Source organism: Hemicordylus capensis, chromosome 2, assembly GCF_027244095.1.
Source record: "Hemicordylus capensis ecotype Gifberg chromosome 2, rHemCap1.1.pri, whole genome shotgun sequence".
NCBI classification, from domain to species: domain Eukaryota; kingdom Metazoa; phylum Chordata; class Lepidosauria; order Squamata; family Cordylidae; genus Hemicordylus; species Hemicordylus capensis.
The window spans coordinates 74,919,321-74,934,642 of NC_069658.1; the positions used below are offsets into that span (position 1 = coordinate 74,919,321).

Consider the following 15,322-nt stretch of genomic DNA (forward strand, 5'->3'; position numbering starts at 1 on the left):
TCCCCTCCTGCAGGCACTTAAAATGCTTCCACAAATGCATGGGAGCTCTGCCAATTCTTTTTCTTTATTTTGCAGCCTCTTGTGGTGCATCAGATGATGTTCCAGATGGTCCCTCCCCCAGTGGCTTTTCAGGACTCAAAGGGAAGCAGTGGGAAGGGGGTGGCATTTATCTAGCCCCTGGTTCCCAGCCTTTGTTTCAAAGGCTTGCAAAGCTTTCTATGACACCACAGGCTATAAGATCAGATGAGTCAGTGGCAGCCAGAGGGCAGCTAATTCACATCCAATGCAAGACCAACTGTGACATAAGAAAGCCTCTTTCAGGCCCCCAGTGATTTAAATCAGCCTGTCCAGACTCTGCAGTCATCCTCATCAGATGCTCTCCTTCAGGTGCTTTTGCTTTCTGAGGCAAGGCAGGTGGTGATGGGGAGATGGTTTTTTCCAGCTGTAGCTTCTTATCTGTTGAATGGTCTCCCCATGGAGGCTTGCCTGGCACCGACTTTGATGTCATTCTGGCACCAGACAAAGCTCATTTTATTTCCCCAAGCTTTTAACAGCTTTTTGTGATTGTTGTAGCTGCTGGATCTTTATTTGCTGTTTCCTTGGCTATGTTTTGTTGGGGTTACTTGATTTTATGTTGTTTATAATAGCTGTATTTTGCCTTTTAAACTGTGTGAGCTGCCCTAAGAGGACTGATGTGCTGAAGGATGGAAAAGAAATGTGTTACATAGCAGGAAATGACTTGCATTTCACACCTCCTGTTTATCTAGATCTAGGATAAACCAACTGAAATCAATGGCTGACATGCTGACTAAATTATTCATCAGAAGTCCCACTGAAATCAAAAGGACAAGACCTATTAATTTCAATGGGACTCTGTTGAGTAATTTAGTCAGGATGTCAGCCATTGATTTCAGTTGGTTTATCATAGATCTAGATAAACAGGAGGTGTAAAATGCAAGTCATTTCCAAGGCAGGCAGGGGTGAGAGAAAACCCCTTTTTGTTCTGAACACCAGGTGTCACTCTTGCCTTAAATCTAGCTATTCATCACTGTGACTGCAAAGTGAAGAATCTGTCCTATTTTAATATGTCAGGATACTCTGTATTCTGCAACTTTCCCAAGAAATGTGTTGGTCTTTCAGGGGTAGCTGCTCAAGGATATCTTGAAGGCAGCAGAAAGGGCAAAAGAGGACCAACCACCCCAACACTGAACTGAACTGAGTGGATACTAGGACCCAGAGGGACAGCTGGAGTTGTCCACCCCTCAATGCAACAGCTGGAAGCTCTGTACGTGGCCTGTGGGTGGGGCTAGTGGGGCAGAGCTGCTAAAGCATCCCTTTAGGCATAGGAAAACATCCAGCTCCAAATAGCAGAAGCTGAACATAAGAACAGCCCTGCTGGCTCAGGCCCAAGGCCCATCTAGTCCAGCATCCTGTTTCATACAGTGACCCACCAGATGCTGCTAGAAACCTAGAGGCAGGAGTTGAGGGCATGCCCTCTCTCCTGCTGTTACTCCCCTGCAACTAGTATTCAGAAGCATACTGCCTTTGAGGCTGGAGGTGGCCTATAGCCCTCCAACTAGTAGCCGTCGACAGACCTCTCCTCCAAGAAGTTACTTAAAGCCATCCAGGTTGTTGACTGTCACCACATCTTGTGGCAGAGAATTTCACAAGTTGATTATGCGTTGTGTGAAAAAGTACTTCTGTTTGTTGATCCTAAATTTCCCGGCAATCAATTTCATGGGATAACCCCTGGTTCTAGTGTGATGTGAAAGGGAGAAGAAGTTCTCTCTATCCACTTTCTCCACACCATGCATGATTTTATAGACCTCTATCATGTCTCCCTGCAGTCATCTTTTTTCTAAACTAAATAGCCCCAGGTGTTGTAGCCTTGCCTCATAAGGAAGGTGCTCTAGGCCCTTGATCATCTTGGTTGCCCTCTTCTGCACCTTTTTCAGTTCTACAATGTCCTTTTTTTAGATGTGGTGACCAGAATTGTACGCAGTACTCCAGGTGTGGATGCAGCATAGTTTTGTATAAGGGCATTATAATATTAGCCATTTTATTTTCAATCCCCTTCCTAATAATCCCTAGCATGGAATTGGCCTTTCCCCAGCTGCCACACATTGAGTTGACACTTTCAACGAGCTGTCCACCACAACCCCAAGATCCCTCTCCTGTTCAGTCACCGACAGATCAGATCCCATCAGCATATACTTGAAGCTGGGGTTTTTCGTCCCAATGTGCATCACTTTATACTTGCCAACACTGAAGTGCATTTTCCATTTTGTCGCCCACTCACCCAGTTTGGGGAGATCCTTTTGGATATCCTCACAATCCATTTTGGATTTCACTACCCTAAATAGTTTGGTGTCATTTGCAAGTTTGGCCACCTTGCTGCTTACCCCAACTTCCAGATGATTTATGAATAAATTAAAAAGCACCGGTCCTAGTACAAATCCCTTGGGGGACCCCACTTCTTACTTCCCTCCATTGTGAAAAGACCCCACTTCTTACTTCCCTCTATTATGAAAACTCTCCATTTATTCCTACCCTCTGTTTCCTGTCTTTCAACCAGTTAGCAATCCACACATGTACTTGTCCCCTTATCTCACAACTGCTAAGTTTCTCAAGAGTCTTTGATGAGGAACTTTGTCAAAAGCTTTTTGGATGTCCAGGTATACTATGTCAACTGGATCACCTTTATCCACACACTTGTTGTCACTCTCAAAGAACTTCAAAAGGTTTGTGAGGCAAGATTTACCTTTGCAGAAGCTGTGCTGGTTCTCCCCCAGAAGGGCCTGTTCTTCTATGTGCTTTACAATTTTATCCTTGAGGATGCTTTCAATCAATTTGCCTGGTCCAGGTATACTACATCAACTGGATCACCTTTATCCACACACTTGTTTACACTCTCAAAAGAACTCCAAAAGGTGAAGAACCTGCACAGCCCTGCTTGCACCAAATGCTGGTGACCACTCACCTGTATGCATTGCTGTGCTGTTTCTCATGCTGACTGTGTCCCTTAAAGAGAAACAGAACCTGGGAGAGTTCCACCAATGTCTGGGAAGATGCATGTGGAGCTCTGGGAAGTGGAGTCCTTTCCAGACCTTTGCGCATAGACCTCTTCCCAGTGCTGCCTGCATGCCTTCCCATATGTCCTGGGGCTCACCAGGGCTCCATTCCTCTTTAAAGGGCTACACCGGCATGGCAAATACAGCACTGTGCACAGGTGAGCAGTTGGAACTGCAGTCTCTGCACAGTATCAGTAGGGTTGTACAGATCATTTCAATGGCTCTTCCTCTCTTAAAGGTCCCTCCCAGCACTGAGAAAAGGTTTGAGTGTAGTACTCAAATAAGTTGGGAAAGTATTGGAAAATGTAGTACTGTGCGTCGGTCAGCACATAGCCAGGGGTATAGCTAGGAGGGAGAGAGCTTGTGTTCACCCCTCTCCCCATCAGCCCCTCAGAGTGAGGGTGATAATGAAGGAAATAGGGAGAGGTGGAGCTGGGGGTGGGGCCTGGCTTCTTTGAACCCCTCTGCTCAATTATAGCTGCAGCCCTGGATATAGCTCTCATGCTGAAGTTTTTTTGTCTCAGAAAAGAGTTTCTTTCCAAGATGATCTTTGCCAAATGGCAGCTGGGCCACCAGTTGTCAAAGAGCCTCTCCAATGGTGCCAGGCAGCTGGGTGAGGTGGTGGGGAGCATCTTGCCACCCCACCGGCATGCCAATAAGCCAGTGGGGTGGAATATTGGAGAGCCCTGAGAAAAACAAGGGAACCCTTAGGACGCCAGGGATGTGTGCAATAGTAATGCACAATGGTGCCAATACACATGGAGTGCCTTTGTACACCACTAACTGCCCCCCCCCATTACCATTAACTGTAGAGTGCCCTAATACACTCAGGATTAAAGAGTATGGATTCCAGGGCAGATGGACTCTTTCTTGACAGGGGTGGGTAATTAAATTTAAGTAATGCCACAGGTGTGAGATTTCTCTCGATCTTCATCTTCTTGGCCCTCCCTCTAGGAACATGGAAGAGACTTAGTAGACAGCTTCCATGGCCTTTGTATCTAATCGCCCCTCTGCAGAGACACTGTTCTCTGCCTTCTGCTCCCCACCACTCCCAGGTTCACTTGAGATGTAAGAGGGAGGGAGAGAGTTCCTTAGGCATTGGGTACCAGTCCGTGAGGCATCACTAATAAAAATTACACCCCCAAAAAACAATTTTGGACCAGCAGGGGCCACCAGGAGCTCTCCAGAGCTCATTTCCAGGCAGCCCTTGCTGCTGGATAACATTCATTTCACTCCCTTGAAATGAACTCCAGACAACTGCCCAAAATTGTTTATTGGGAGGTGCCTGGGGGCGGGGGTGGGGGTGGGGATGAGGGGGAGGCGACCCCCTTACTAACTTCTGGTCCAGGAAACGGCACATGAATAATGTACCAGTCCATGACTCCAAAAATGTTACACTGGGCTATAGTACCTGTTCTCTTACATGATCAACATGGTTTCTAGTTCACCTAATGACATAGACTAAGTCATTTTTCTAGAGTTACATACAGTACATCAAAATGAAATCTAACAATATTAACATGGCTTGCTACTTGCATGCATAGTAAACCTGTGATGCTGTTGAGGCAGCACATAATTGAATGCAGTTATGGGACTGAACCCAAAGTCAGAGAGTTAGGAAAAAATTAGTCAATAAGTCAAAGGCACAAGGCAGCGACAGCCCGCAGTGGGCTAACTGTGGCTCTTACCTCACTGGGGTCCAGTTGGTGGGATTTAAACCACACCACAGGCAGCCACAAGACCTTTTCCAGAGGAGGGGGGAGGCTTGGGCCATGCTCTCTGTGCCGTGCTCCAGCTCCCGCTTGCTTGCTCCCTGTGCCAGAGTTCCAGCCATCCCAGGGCTGAGGTGAGGGACATGTCCTCCATCCCACAGGAGACTAGGCGGGCACACAAGGCTGCCCCCCACCCCGAGGCAGAGTGAGCCCTGCTGTTTCTCTTGCTGGCTGGAGTGCTCGGTGCACTTCAGTCAGGGGGGCAAGTCTGCATTCTTTTCTCCACTCCAGATGGGTCACACCCCTCCTTTGCCCCAACTTTAGAAGACCTGTGGTGCAGCCAGGAGGAGGAGCGGTCTGGCTACCAGGTGCAACAAGAAACTCCCCCCGCACACACACACATACACACCATATAAATTGGGCAGCCTGCCTCCTCCCAGCTCAGTTTGAAACAGTGCAGAAAATAGGAGATACCTGGAGACAAGAGATGGAGATGTGGTCAGGGGAACTTCCTGATCTGTCCCAGGCTCCGGCCATTGTCTTTTGCTAGACGGAACAGCAGGCAATATCTGTGCTGCAGAGTAACCAGCTTCTTCAACAGAGGGCAAGCCAGGCCTGATCCGGCCGCAAGTAGGGAATATATCCTCCCCATGATTCTTCCCTGGTGAAAGGCAATCCACTAAAACTGCTTTTTATGCAGCAAGGTGAGGCAGGCAGTCACCTCAAGCAGCAGCTTATTGGGGTGCCAGCAAGATGGCAAGATGCTCTCCCCCAGGGTTCCTACTAACAGGGATCCCCACATGTTGTTGACTACAACTCCCTGGACTCCACTCTTCCTGTTATTCCATTCTGCTCCCTTTTTCTTCCAAAAGGCAGAGAGAGTGGACAGAAGTGGCTTATAAGTAAAGGCAGGAGGAGCTGCACCCCCCACCTCAACCCCACTAAACAGAAACGAGCTCACAGGGAAACTGATCAGATTCATTTATTTACGGTCAATGACCAAATAAGCACTACAGCAAAAAACAATACAATAACATAAGTAAAAATTTAAAAACCAGTTTGCAGAAATCTTATTTTACATGCTTCTGAACAAAAACAAGCAATCCAGTGGGTGACTTCTTCATGCTTATCTTCTAAAAAACAAACAATAAGATTTTCCTCAGACCAATCCAAGTGTTTCTTTTGATAGGGATCGATCTGAATAGAACGGGCGATATGATAAAAAGGGCAGTTAGACAAAATATGTGTTAATGTTTCCACCTCAGCAGCTCCACATGGGCACAAATGTTCCTCCAAGGGGGTCCCTCGAAATCTGCCCTCCAAAATAGTTGAAGGGAAGACATTAAAATGGAAACTGAAACTTCAAGGCAGCCAGCAAATATTCCAAAGCTCTGAGCTTCCTCCAGCCCCTGCTCCATGCTTGTAGCTTCCTTTCCTGGTGCTCAGACTGTTCTAGCTTCTGATTCCTTGTGGATACCTCTTGGCATCATCATCATCAACAAATATTTATATACCATTTTTCAACAAAATCTTCCAAAGCAGTTTACATAGAGAAATAATAAATAAGTCAGTCATCAACACCATGAGGAACTAAAAAAATAGTAGAAAATACAGCCCCTGAAGTCACCCGGAAATATATTTAACCTATATTTTACTTATGTTTTATTTCCTTTGGGGGGTATTATCAGGAGGACAATAGAGGTGCCCCCTAAAAATCAGAAGTTGGAACAGCTTGAGTAGCAGCTGTTCTAGCCAGCAAGACCAAAAATGGAAGTTACAGACACAGAAAAGGGGCTGGAGAAAGCTGCATGCTTTGGAGAATTTGCTGGCTGCCTGTAAGTTTCCACTTCCCCTGCTAGTTTGTTTTTGTTTGCTGGAAACGGGATACAAGCCCTTGCTTTCTCCCTCTTTCTCCTTGCTCTCTGCCCCTGTTTTGATCCCCCTTTCTGCTTTCTCCCTGTTCTATATGTTTCCCGTGACTCACAGGTAAGCTATAAGATCATTCACCAGAGACTCAGCTTCAGAACAGTAGTATTGCCAAGGAACCAGCCTAGGGACCACCTGGGCAGGGGCAAAAGCCTCAAGCAGCATTACACAGAGCAGAGGAGTAGGGTCTGAGACAAGTAGGAGGATCACCTGCAAATGGAATGGAGTGCAGCCCCAGGGTCCACCAAAAGCAAGGTGCTAGACCAGGATCTCCAAGAGCAGGATGCAAAGATGTGAGTCTATGAAAGAAGCAGAAAAGCAATAACTGATTAGCCCAAGAGCAGAGCTTAAATGGGAATTAGTAGGTACCCCTCCCTTCCTCTGACTCCTTAGGCTGTTAGTAATGGCACCTGCTGCTGGCTCTATTCTTTCTCCCGAGGAGATCCCCACACACACACTTCTGAGGAGCTTGTTCTAAACTGAGCCATGATTGAGCTACCAGACATGCACTCCTACGGCACGGTCCGTCCAAGTCAGGTGTTGACGTCTCTCCCTGGGTTCCAGCGGGGACACAAGGACCACTACCCTGGAGGCGGATATGGGGGACCCAAAGGTAAAGTGGGGAGTGGGATCAAGTTATGGCAGTGCTGCCCATATGGGTTCCTCTAAAGAGCTGTCCAGAGGGTCTGGTGCAGGGGCTTCTTGGTCTATAGTGCCTTGCCAGCTTCATCAGAGGGTTCCCTGTCAGGCTTGGAGGAGTGGGTGGGCTCCTGAGGCAACTCCTGATCAGGAATGAGCGTGCATGCTGGCTCCTCCTCATATGATTCAACCTCCTCAGGGAGCTGCCTGACACTCCCCCCTTTCTGCCTTTTGCCACTGTTTTCCACTCCACCCTTACTGCTGCCCACCCCTTTGCCTTCTGCCTTTTGCCCTTGCCTTCTGCTCTTCCTTCTCCCTTTCTGGTTTCTGCTGCCTCCCCCCCCCCATTTCTGTTTTCTGCCTTTTGCCCCTGCTGTTCTGCTTTCCTCCATGTCTGTGGGCTTGAATAAATACCCAAGCCCACCAGCATGGAGGAAAGGGGTGTGTGTGTGGAGAGGCTGCTCCTATCTCCTGTCTCAGTGACTGGGGCAGCTCACCCACCCCTTCCCAGTGCCCCCCAGCACCCACGAGCCTCTTCTGTCATTTGCTGTAATTCTTGCCCTGAGCCATTTTGGAAGGGCGGTATATAAATCAAATGAATGAATGAATGAATGAATGGTCAGAACTCTTCCGAGATTTGTACTGCAAGCTTGCAAACGACATTCAAACTTTCACAATGGTAAAAAATGTGATGATACACTTGTACAAGCAATTGCAATCACATGGTAAAATAGATAGAGTCCAATAACATAGAGTTTAATGTGACAAGATTATATCTAGAAAAAGAAATCATTATATGTGGGCGGGGGGGCGTGCATTGCTTTGAAATACACGTTTCTTCAAAAAATGCAGGTCATTAGGACATAGTTGAACATTAATATTTTAGTTTGCTGATGCAGCACGGCATTCTCTCTCTCTCTCTCCAAAATTATGTGTCAATGATGAGTTGTTGAACAGTTTCTAGGAATACATCTTTGTCCTTGTTTTTCTAACAGTACACCATTAATAAACTAAAGAGGGCACCCTTGAGTAATTATCTGAGATTTCTACAGGATCCTAAGGAGAAGATCTCAGGTATGTTGGGCCCAAGGTGTTAAGGGCTTTATTGGTGAAAAATAAATTTTTGAATGCTGTCCTTGGAGGAGGAGATCCTAGGGATTAAAAACACATGTGAAATGCAGAGCATTTATTGGTACCCAGTTCCAGCCTGTATTTCAATCTGAATCTTTTGTGACCCCAAATCTCCTGCACTGATATTATCCACTGTTATAAATATTTTACAAAGATGTCTTAGATTTCGTAACTTTTAACAACCTGTTCCTTTGCTTAGCACACCAAAGGTGATAAAAAGATGTTAAGTGGTAGTGACAACACTTACAGCAGCTGTATTTGAGTTTTGTTTGAGCTCCTGATCAAGCTGTTGCATTGATACTTCCCATACTCTAAATGTTAGCTCAGCAGGGTTTGAATGGATTTTTCCATTACTCTGTGAAACTGAGGTTATTGGAAGCTCTTCTGCGCTAGAATTGTCACATGGATAGGGAGATAACCTACAGTTCCACTATTAAGCAGGTGCTGTTAATGTCGATGTAACAGTCTCAATCCTATATACACCCAGTTGGAAAACAGTGCAACATCATTGCTTGATGCAGAGATTAATACTGAGTTTTTAGTGTATTTATTATGTTAGTCTTTTAATTATGTAAGCCACCCTGGGACCACTCTAGGAATATGTGGGGTCTATGTGGGGCTGCCTTTGAATTTAGTCTCTAAACTACAGCTGGTTCAGAACGTGGCAGCCAGATTGGTCTCTGGGTCATCTTAGAGAGACCATATTACTCCTGTGTTGAAAGAGTTACACTGACTGCCAATAGGTTTCTGGGCAAAATACAAGGTGCTGGTTATAACCTATAAAGCCCTTAAAGGGCTTGGGCCTCAGGTTTTTAAGACAACCCGTTGTCTTTGTCATGAATCCAACCACCCATTGAGATAATCAGGAGAGGTCTGTCTGAAGTTGCCACCGGCTCATCTGGTGGTTACTCGGGGACAGACCTTCTCCACCACTTCTCTGAAGCTTTGGAATGTGCTCCCTGCTGAAATAAGGGCCCCTCCATCTCTGACAATTTTTAATAAGTCTTTAAAGATGCATCTGTACACCCATGCTTTTAATTAAATAATGTTTTATTAGTTTTAACATTGTTTTAAAAATTTTTAATTGTTGTAATGTTTTAACTTTTTAAAGTTAAAAAGTGGTATAAAAATACATTAAATAAATAAATAATATATAGGTATACTAGCATATAAGTGTACTAAACTAGGACTTCCCAACAGGGGGTACTAGGACGCCCCCTGGAGGTACAAGAAGGGCTCCCAGGAGGTACTCAGAGCCCTCCTGCCTCCCCACATTGCAGTCACGCTATTTGTTCCCCATCTGAGGATCACCAGCTTGAAGCTAACATGTTCTCAGCTATGCGTGATAGAGGAGGGTGAAGAGCCTTCTCCTCTGCTCCTGATTGGCTGGCTACGTGCTGAATCTCAGCATACCCCTCCCCTCAACCTGACTGACTGGTTTCAGAAAATTACCACTGAGCAGTCCAATTTAGATTAAGTGAAAAAATTTACTTGTCCTGTTAATTCCTATAAGACTCCTTATGAGTAACTTATCATGGGATCTGATTCAGTAAGTGTAGTAGCCTGTAGAGATGTGTACGGAGCTGGTGGTGGACAGCTTAAAGGTGAGGGAGGATACCTTTAAGGGTGGGGGAGGGTGCTCTTATCCCTCCTGCCACATTTCCCCCACCAGCACTGCACTTTAAAAGGGTCCAGCAGGGTGGCAGCATACCTCCCTGCTGCCCCGTTGCCTTGTCAGACCGGAAGTACTGGAAGTACCTGACGTGCTTGTGCACGTCGGGCACATGTGCACACATGCCTCTTTGCACTAGACCACCACTCACTCTGGGCCACCCCAGCACCCCACAAGTGGCTTTAAGGTTTTTCTCCATAGGGAAGAATGGAGGTTTCAGCAGCCCCATAACTGCACTTGGGGGGTGCTGAGGTGGCCCAGAGCGAGGGTGCCAACCACCTCCATGGGTTGCTAACCCATGGGGTACTGGGGTTTTTTGTTTCTGAAGTGTTCTGAGTGTAGATTCTTTGGTAGCATATAAGATTTTCAATGACAAACCATGAATCCACTCTCATTGCTAACCTTAAAGACACATAAACTTCAAAAATCACTTAAAAATCAGCCCTTTGCCCAATTCCTTTCAAATAATTCTGATAGCTACCTGCCCACCCTTGGGCACTACCACCCACCACACTCTGCTCTTGGACACCCCTTTCCCCCCGACGTGAAGCTATACATTTGCTGACACCTCCATGCTTCTTTATGGAGAAAAACCGTAAACTTGCGTAAACTTCAAAAACCACTTTAAAATCAGCCTTTTGCTCAATTCCTTTCAAATAATTCTGATAGCTTCCTTGCCCACCTTGGGAACTATCACCCACCACACTCTGCTCTTGGATACCCCTTTCTCCCCGACTTGAAGCTATACATTTGCTGCAATCCTCATTATTCTCTGAGGAATTCCAAAATAATTTTAAAATTCACCAATAATCAGGAGTGTCTGATTGCCTTGGAACTTTGTGGATAGTAGGCACCCCTGGTTGTCTACCACCTACCCCGCTTTTGTGCCCCTTGGTGCTCCACAATAGGGGATATGGGCTGGTTCGGATCCTATTATACCCTATGAGAAAAATAATTAAAAATATTTCAAATATTCATAAAAATTCATAGGGGTGTCTGATTGCTTCAGGGTTTGCATGGTTGTTGGCACCCATGGGTGCTCCACAATAAGGAATAATGGACTGGTTGGAGTCCCATTATATCCTATGAGAAAAAATAGAAATAATTTTCAAAAATTCATTTAAAAAATCGTATGAGTGTCCGATTGCTTTGGGGTTTGGGTGGCAGGTACCCCTGGGTGCCAGCTACCATCCTACCAATTTTTGGGTGTCTGAACTGGTTTGAACCAGTTCAAATCAGTTCGAACTGGCTCGAATTCGAACCGAACCAGGGGGAGGTTCGAGCAAAACCAAAACCAAACCACCCCCTCCTAGTTTGAACATGGTTCGAATTCGAACCGAACCGGGCAAACCAGTTTTGTGCACATCCTTACTGACAACAACCATCTGAGTTATGCAAGGTAGAGAAAGTGACTGGCCCAGGGTTAGACTGTAAGCTTCACAGCAAAATGAGAACCCTTAACTTCACTCACCAGGGGCAAGTCCAACATGATCACCACTACACCTGTCTGGCTTTCTAATAAACCCCCTACTGCATTTAAATGGGAAATATGGAATGGGAACTTCTTTTGTGCAGTAAATTCCACTAGCTTAGCATTTATTTTCAAGCACTGAAAAGATATGAAGAAGTTTTTCTTCCTGGAAAAACTGGAGTACTGGTTAGTTCACAATGCCTTGCTATTACAGCATGAGCAGCTCTTGAGCTAAACACATCTTGTTCTCACAGACAGCAGTTTCTTTTTGCAAAATTGGTTTCAGGATAATTTTCTATCTTCATGGCAGGCAATAATTTATCAACAAGCTAACGATGTATTTCATCAGATGTGGTGCCTCACTGTAATAAAGCAGAAAATGTTCAGGAAACAGGTTGCCATTGGAGCATGATGTGAACACATTTTTAATAGCTCTAATTAAATGTTGTGGTGCTGTGATTGGATCATGTGGTAAATATTCACTAATTTATTCAATGGCACAGGAAATTGTATGTCCACTACAGGCCTCCAGTCTAATTCATTTTTAAAAGGAAAATAATTTATTTTGCTGAGCAGTGCACATATATGATTATGCTATCAATAGTATATTTTTTCCTTCCTCTTCAATTATGTTTTAGGTGTATTGCTAGAGCAGACAGATAACCCCTCCCACTTGCATTCATTTTATTGTACATTACAGACATGTGGGGGGGGGGGAATGAATGCAAGTGTGTGGGTGAGTGGGTGGATGGGTGGGTGGGGAATTGCAGAGGCAGATTCCCTGCCTGACCTAAATGTGTTCATTAGAATGTCGGCAGAGAAATCCCACATATACAGCTGTACATTTGACTGCACATGCATACATTGGAGCACTGTCATTCCTCCACCCCAACGTGTGCTCGTTTTACTTCATATGCATGTCTGGAAATTGCTATATTACTTAGGATTTTTAACACACTTGTAGTTTTTCAGTCTCTTTCTCTCTTTTTTTTACACAGTGCTTCTGATCAGTTGCTATATTCCCATTTTACTAAAGGAGCTGATGATGACCCTTTGTGCCTTTCCCAAGAGAATCACCCATGTCCACAAAAGTCCATTATTAAACGAGGTTTAAATCTGCAACTTGCACATATCTAAGGGCCGAATAAGAAGATACATTAAGCATATGATTTGACTCTGTCTGTTCATGTGTTCCCCCGCCTTTGTAAATAGCAGCTATGGAAGAGAACCAGGCAGGGAGTATTTGACTCTTTCCTGTGCATATTGGTCGCCAAATGGCATTCCCAGCTGCTATTAGTCCCAGTGGGGAAGCTGCCATTGGCATTGAGGGGCTATTTTTGTCAGGGCTGCAGCACAGCAGGAAAGGGTTAAATAACTTACCCGGTCCCAAACCTGATTCCCCAATCCACCACAGCTACTATTTATGAGTGAGAAGTTACAACCTCAGTGCCCAATTACAAATAAAAAGGGTATTCACACATTGGGGAGGCAGGGAGGGAGGGCAGAGGGAAGGCTGCACTAAACTGACCTTCCCCCCGCATATGAGCCCCTGGTGGCGCAGTGGTAAAACTGCTGCCCTGTAACCAGAAGGTTGCAAGTTTGATCCTGACCAAGGGCTCAAGGTTGACTCAGCCTTCCATCCTTCCGGGGTCGGTAAAATGAGTACCCAGAATGTTGGGGGGCAATATGATAAATCATTGTAAACCGCTTAGAGAGCTTCCAGCTATAGAGCGGTATATAAATGTAAGTGCTATTGCTATTGCTATTGCTATATGATTCCTCAACAGTGGTGAGAAACATGGACCGCACTCCCACACAATCTGCACTGCTACCCGCAGCACAGATCTCTGGAGGTTGAGATAGTGTGTCCCAGCCTCCATGTATCCCACAATGCAGTGGATGGTGAGCACAGTTCATTGGGGGATGCCCCCATGAGACAGGTGCTCTAGGTGCCCATCTCTGTGTGTGCTCTAGGCACCCGTCTCTGCTCTGCAAGCAGCCTGAGCACACACACAATTGTGGTGCCAGGGTTAAGGACACACTTGCGCCCTTAACCTGGGCTAAAGGCAGGGCTTAAAAGTAGGGTTAGGCAGGTGGGCAGCATTGGGATACAGACAGATCCCAGCACACGAGCAGTCTAACCCAGGCTGGGCTGCCCTAGCCTGGATTAGGCTGCTCGTGAGAACAGCCTTAACCTGTAGTTTGACCCTAACCATCTCTCCATTATGCCTAGCCCTGCTTGCACACCATATTTGCACACCATACAACCTGTGTACAACGTGCACATGTACAGATCTGTAGGCACATACAATACACATTACGTTCAACACACATATGTCAGCATACTTATTATTTGTATTTTGCATTTGAAGGGGTTTGTATGCAGGTTTGCTTTTAAAATACTCAGGAACTACTCAGGAACGGGCCTTCTCTGTTGCAGCCCCTGGAATGCACACCCTTTTGAAATAATAGGCTCCCAATCTCTGGCAACTTTTAAAAAGGCACTGATGACATATTTATTCACCCAGGCTTTTAATTAGATGTATAGTTTTAAATAATTTTAATAATGGATTTTAAATGTTTTTAATATTTTAAATGATTTTAATTGTTAATTGATTTAATGTTTTAAATGATTTTAATTGTAAACTGCTCAGAGAAGCAAGTTTTGGGCGGTATAGAAATATTTTAAACAAACAAACAAACAATAAAATGAATACATGTGTGGCCATTCATACAAAAACATATATTCAAACATAATGTCTGAATAGGGCTACAATGTCAGCAGAAAGTCAGCTAGCAGCTCTTTTCAGGGACTGAGACTTTAAAAGAGCATGAAAGAGAAGATGCTGATCAATAAGGTTATATGTGTTTTACCTTTTTGCAAAAGACTGTTTCCTCCTTTCCATTTTTTCAACTCCCAAGGAAATTTAGAGGTCGTTCACACAACTGGGTGGGCGGGGCAGCAGGGGGCGAGGGAGGCTGGTTTTACTTACCCTCCCTCCAGAAGAGCGACGTTATGTCTCTGGGAGCACAGACCATGCTCCCAGATGAGCAGTGCTGTGTGGCACAGCACACAGCTCCAGAGGCTGGGACAACACATCCCAGCCTCCGGAGAGCCCACAGTGCACCGCACGAGACATGCAATGGATTGGGGGACTCCCCCAAGAGATGGGAGCTCTGGGCACCTGTCTCTGTATGCCGCCAGGTGGGAAGCAGCCCAGCTCACACATGAGCAGCAAGCCTGGGTTAAAGGAGTGCTCGCTCCCTTAACCTCGGCGAAAAGCCAGGCTAGGCGGTGCTGGCCCACCGGCATCAGGCCCTATCCTAGCGGTTCTCACACGCAGCCTAACCCAGGCTGGGCATCCCTAACCTGGTCTCGGCTGCAGATGGGAACAGCCTCACTGTTTAAGAACTTGGAAGTGATCCATAACTAGCGTAGTCGCACACTGGCTTGAGAATTTGATTTGAATGAAAGAGACTGGTATTTGAAGCCTCCGGTATGAAGCTCTCCAGATGACGTTTCTTTCAGCCTAACCTCTCTCAAAGAGATATATTTTGATCATATAACAAGGAAACCCCCTGTATACTGACTGACTTGGATATGGGGACACATGGTTAGTTACAGTGAAGAATATTATTAAGATTTCAGAACAGAAGTGTTCATGTTGTACACTTATATATTTGGTATATTATATATACC

The 15,322-nt window shown here is 45.5% G+C and overlaps 1 long non-coding RNA gene across 1 annotated transcript; it reads right to left on the minus strand.

Moving 5' to 3' along the window:
- Nucleotides 1–5,752: 5,752 nt before the first annotated feature.
- On the minus strand, nt 5,753–7,631 carry LOC128344347 (uncharacterized). The gene is made up of 2 exons (XR_008315805.1): nt 6,920–7,631; nt 5,753–5,980 (listed from the first exon to the last, which is right to left on the minus strand). It is a non-coding gene; the product is annotated as an uncharacterized LOC128344347 (long non-coding RNA).
- Nucleotides 7,632–15,322: the final 7,691 nt, after the last annotated feature.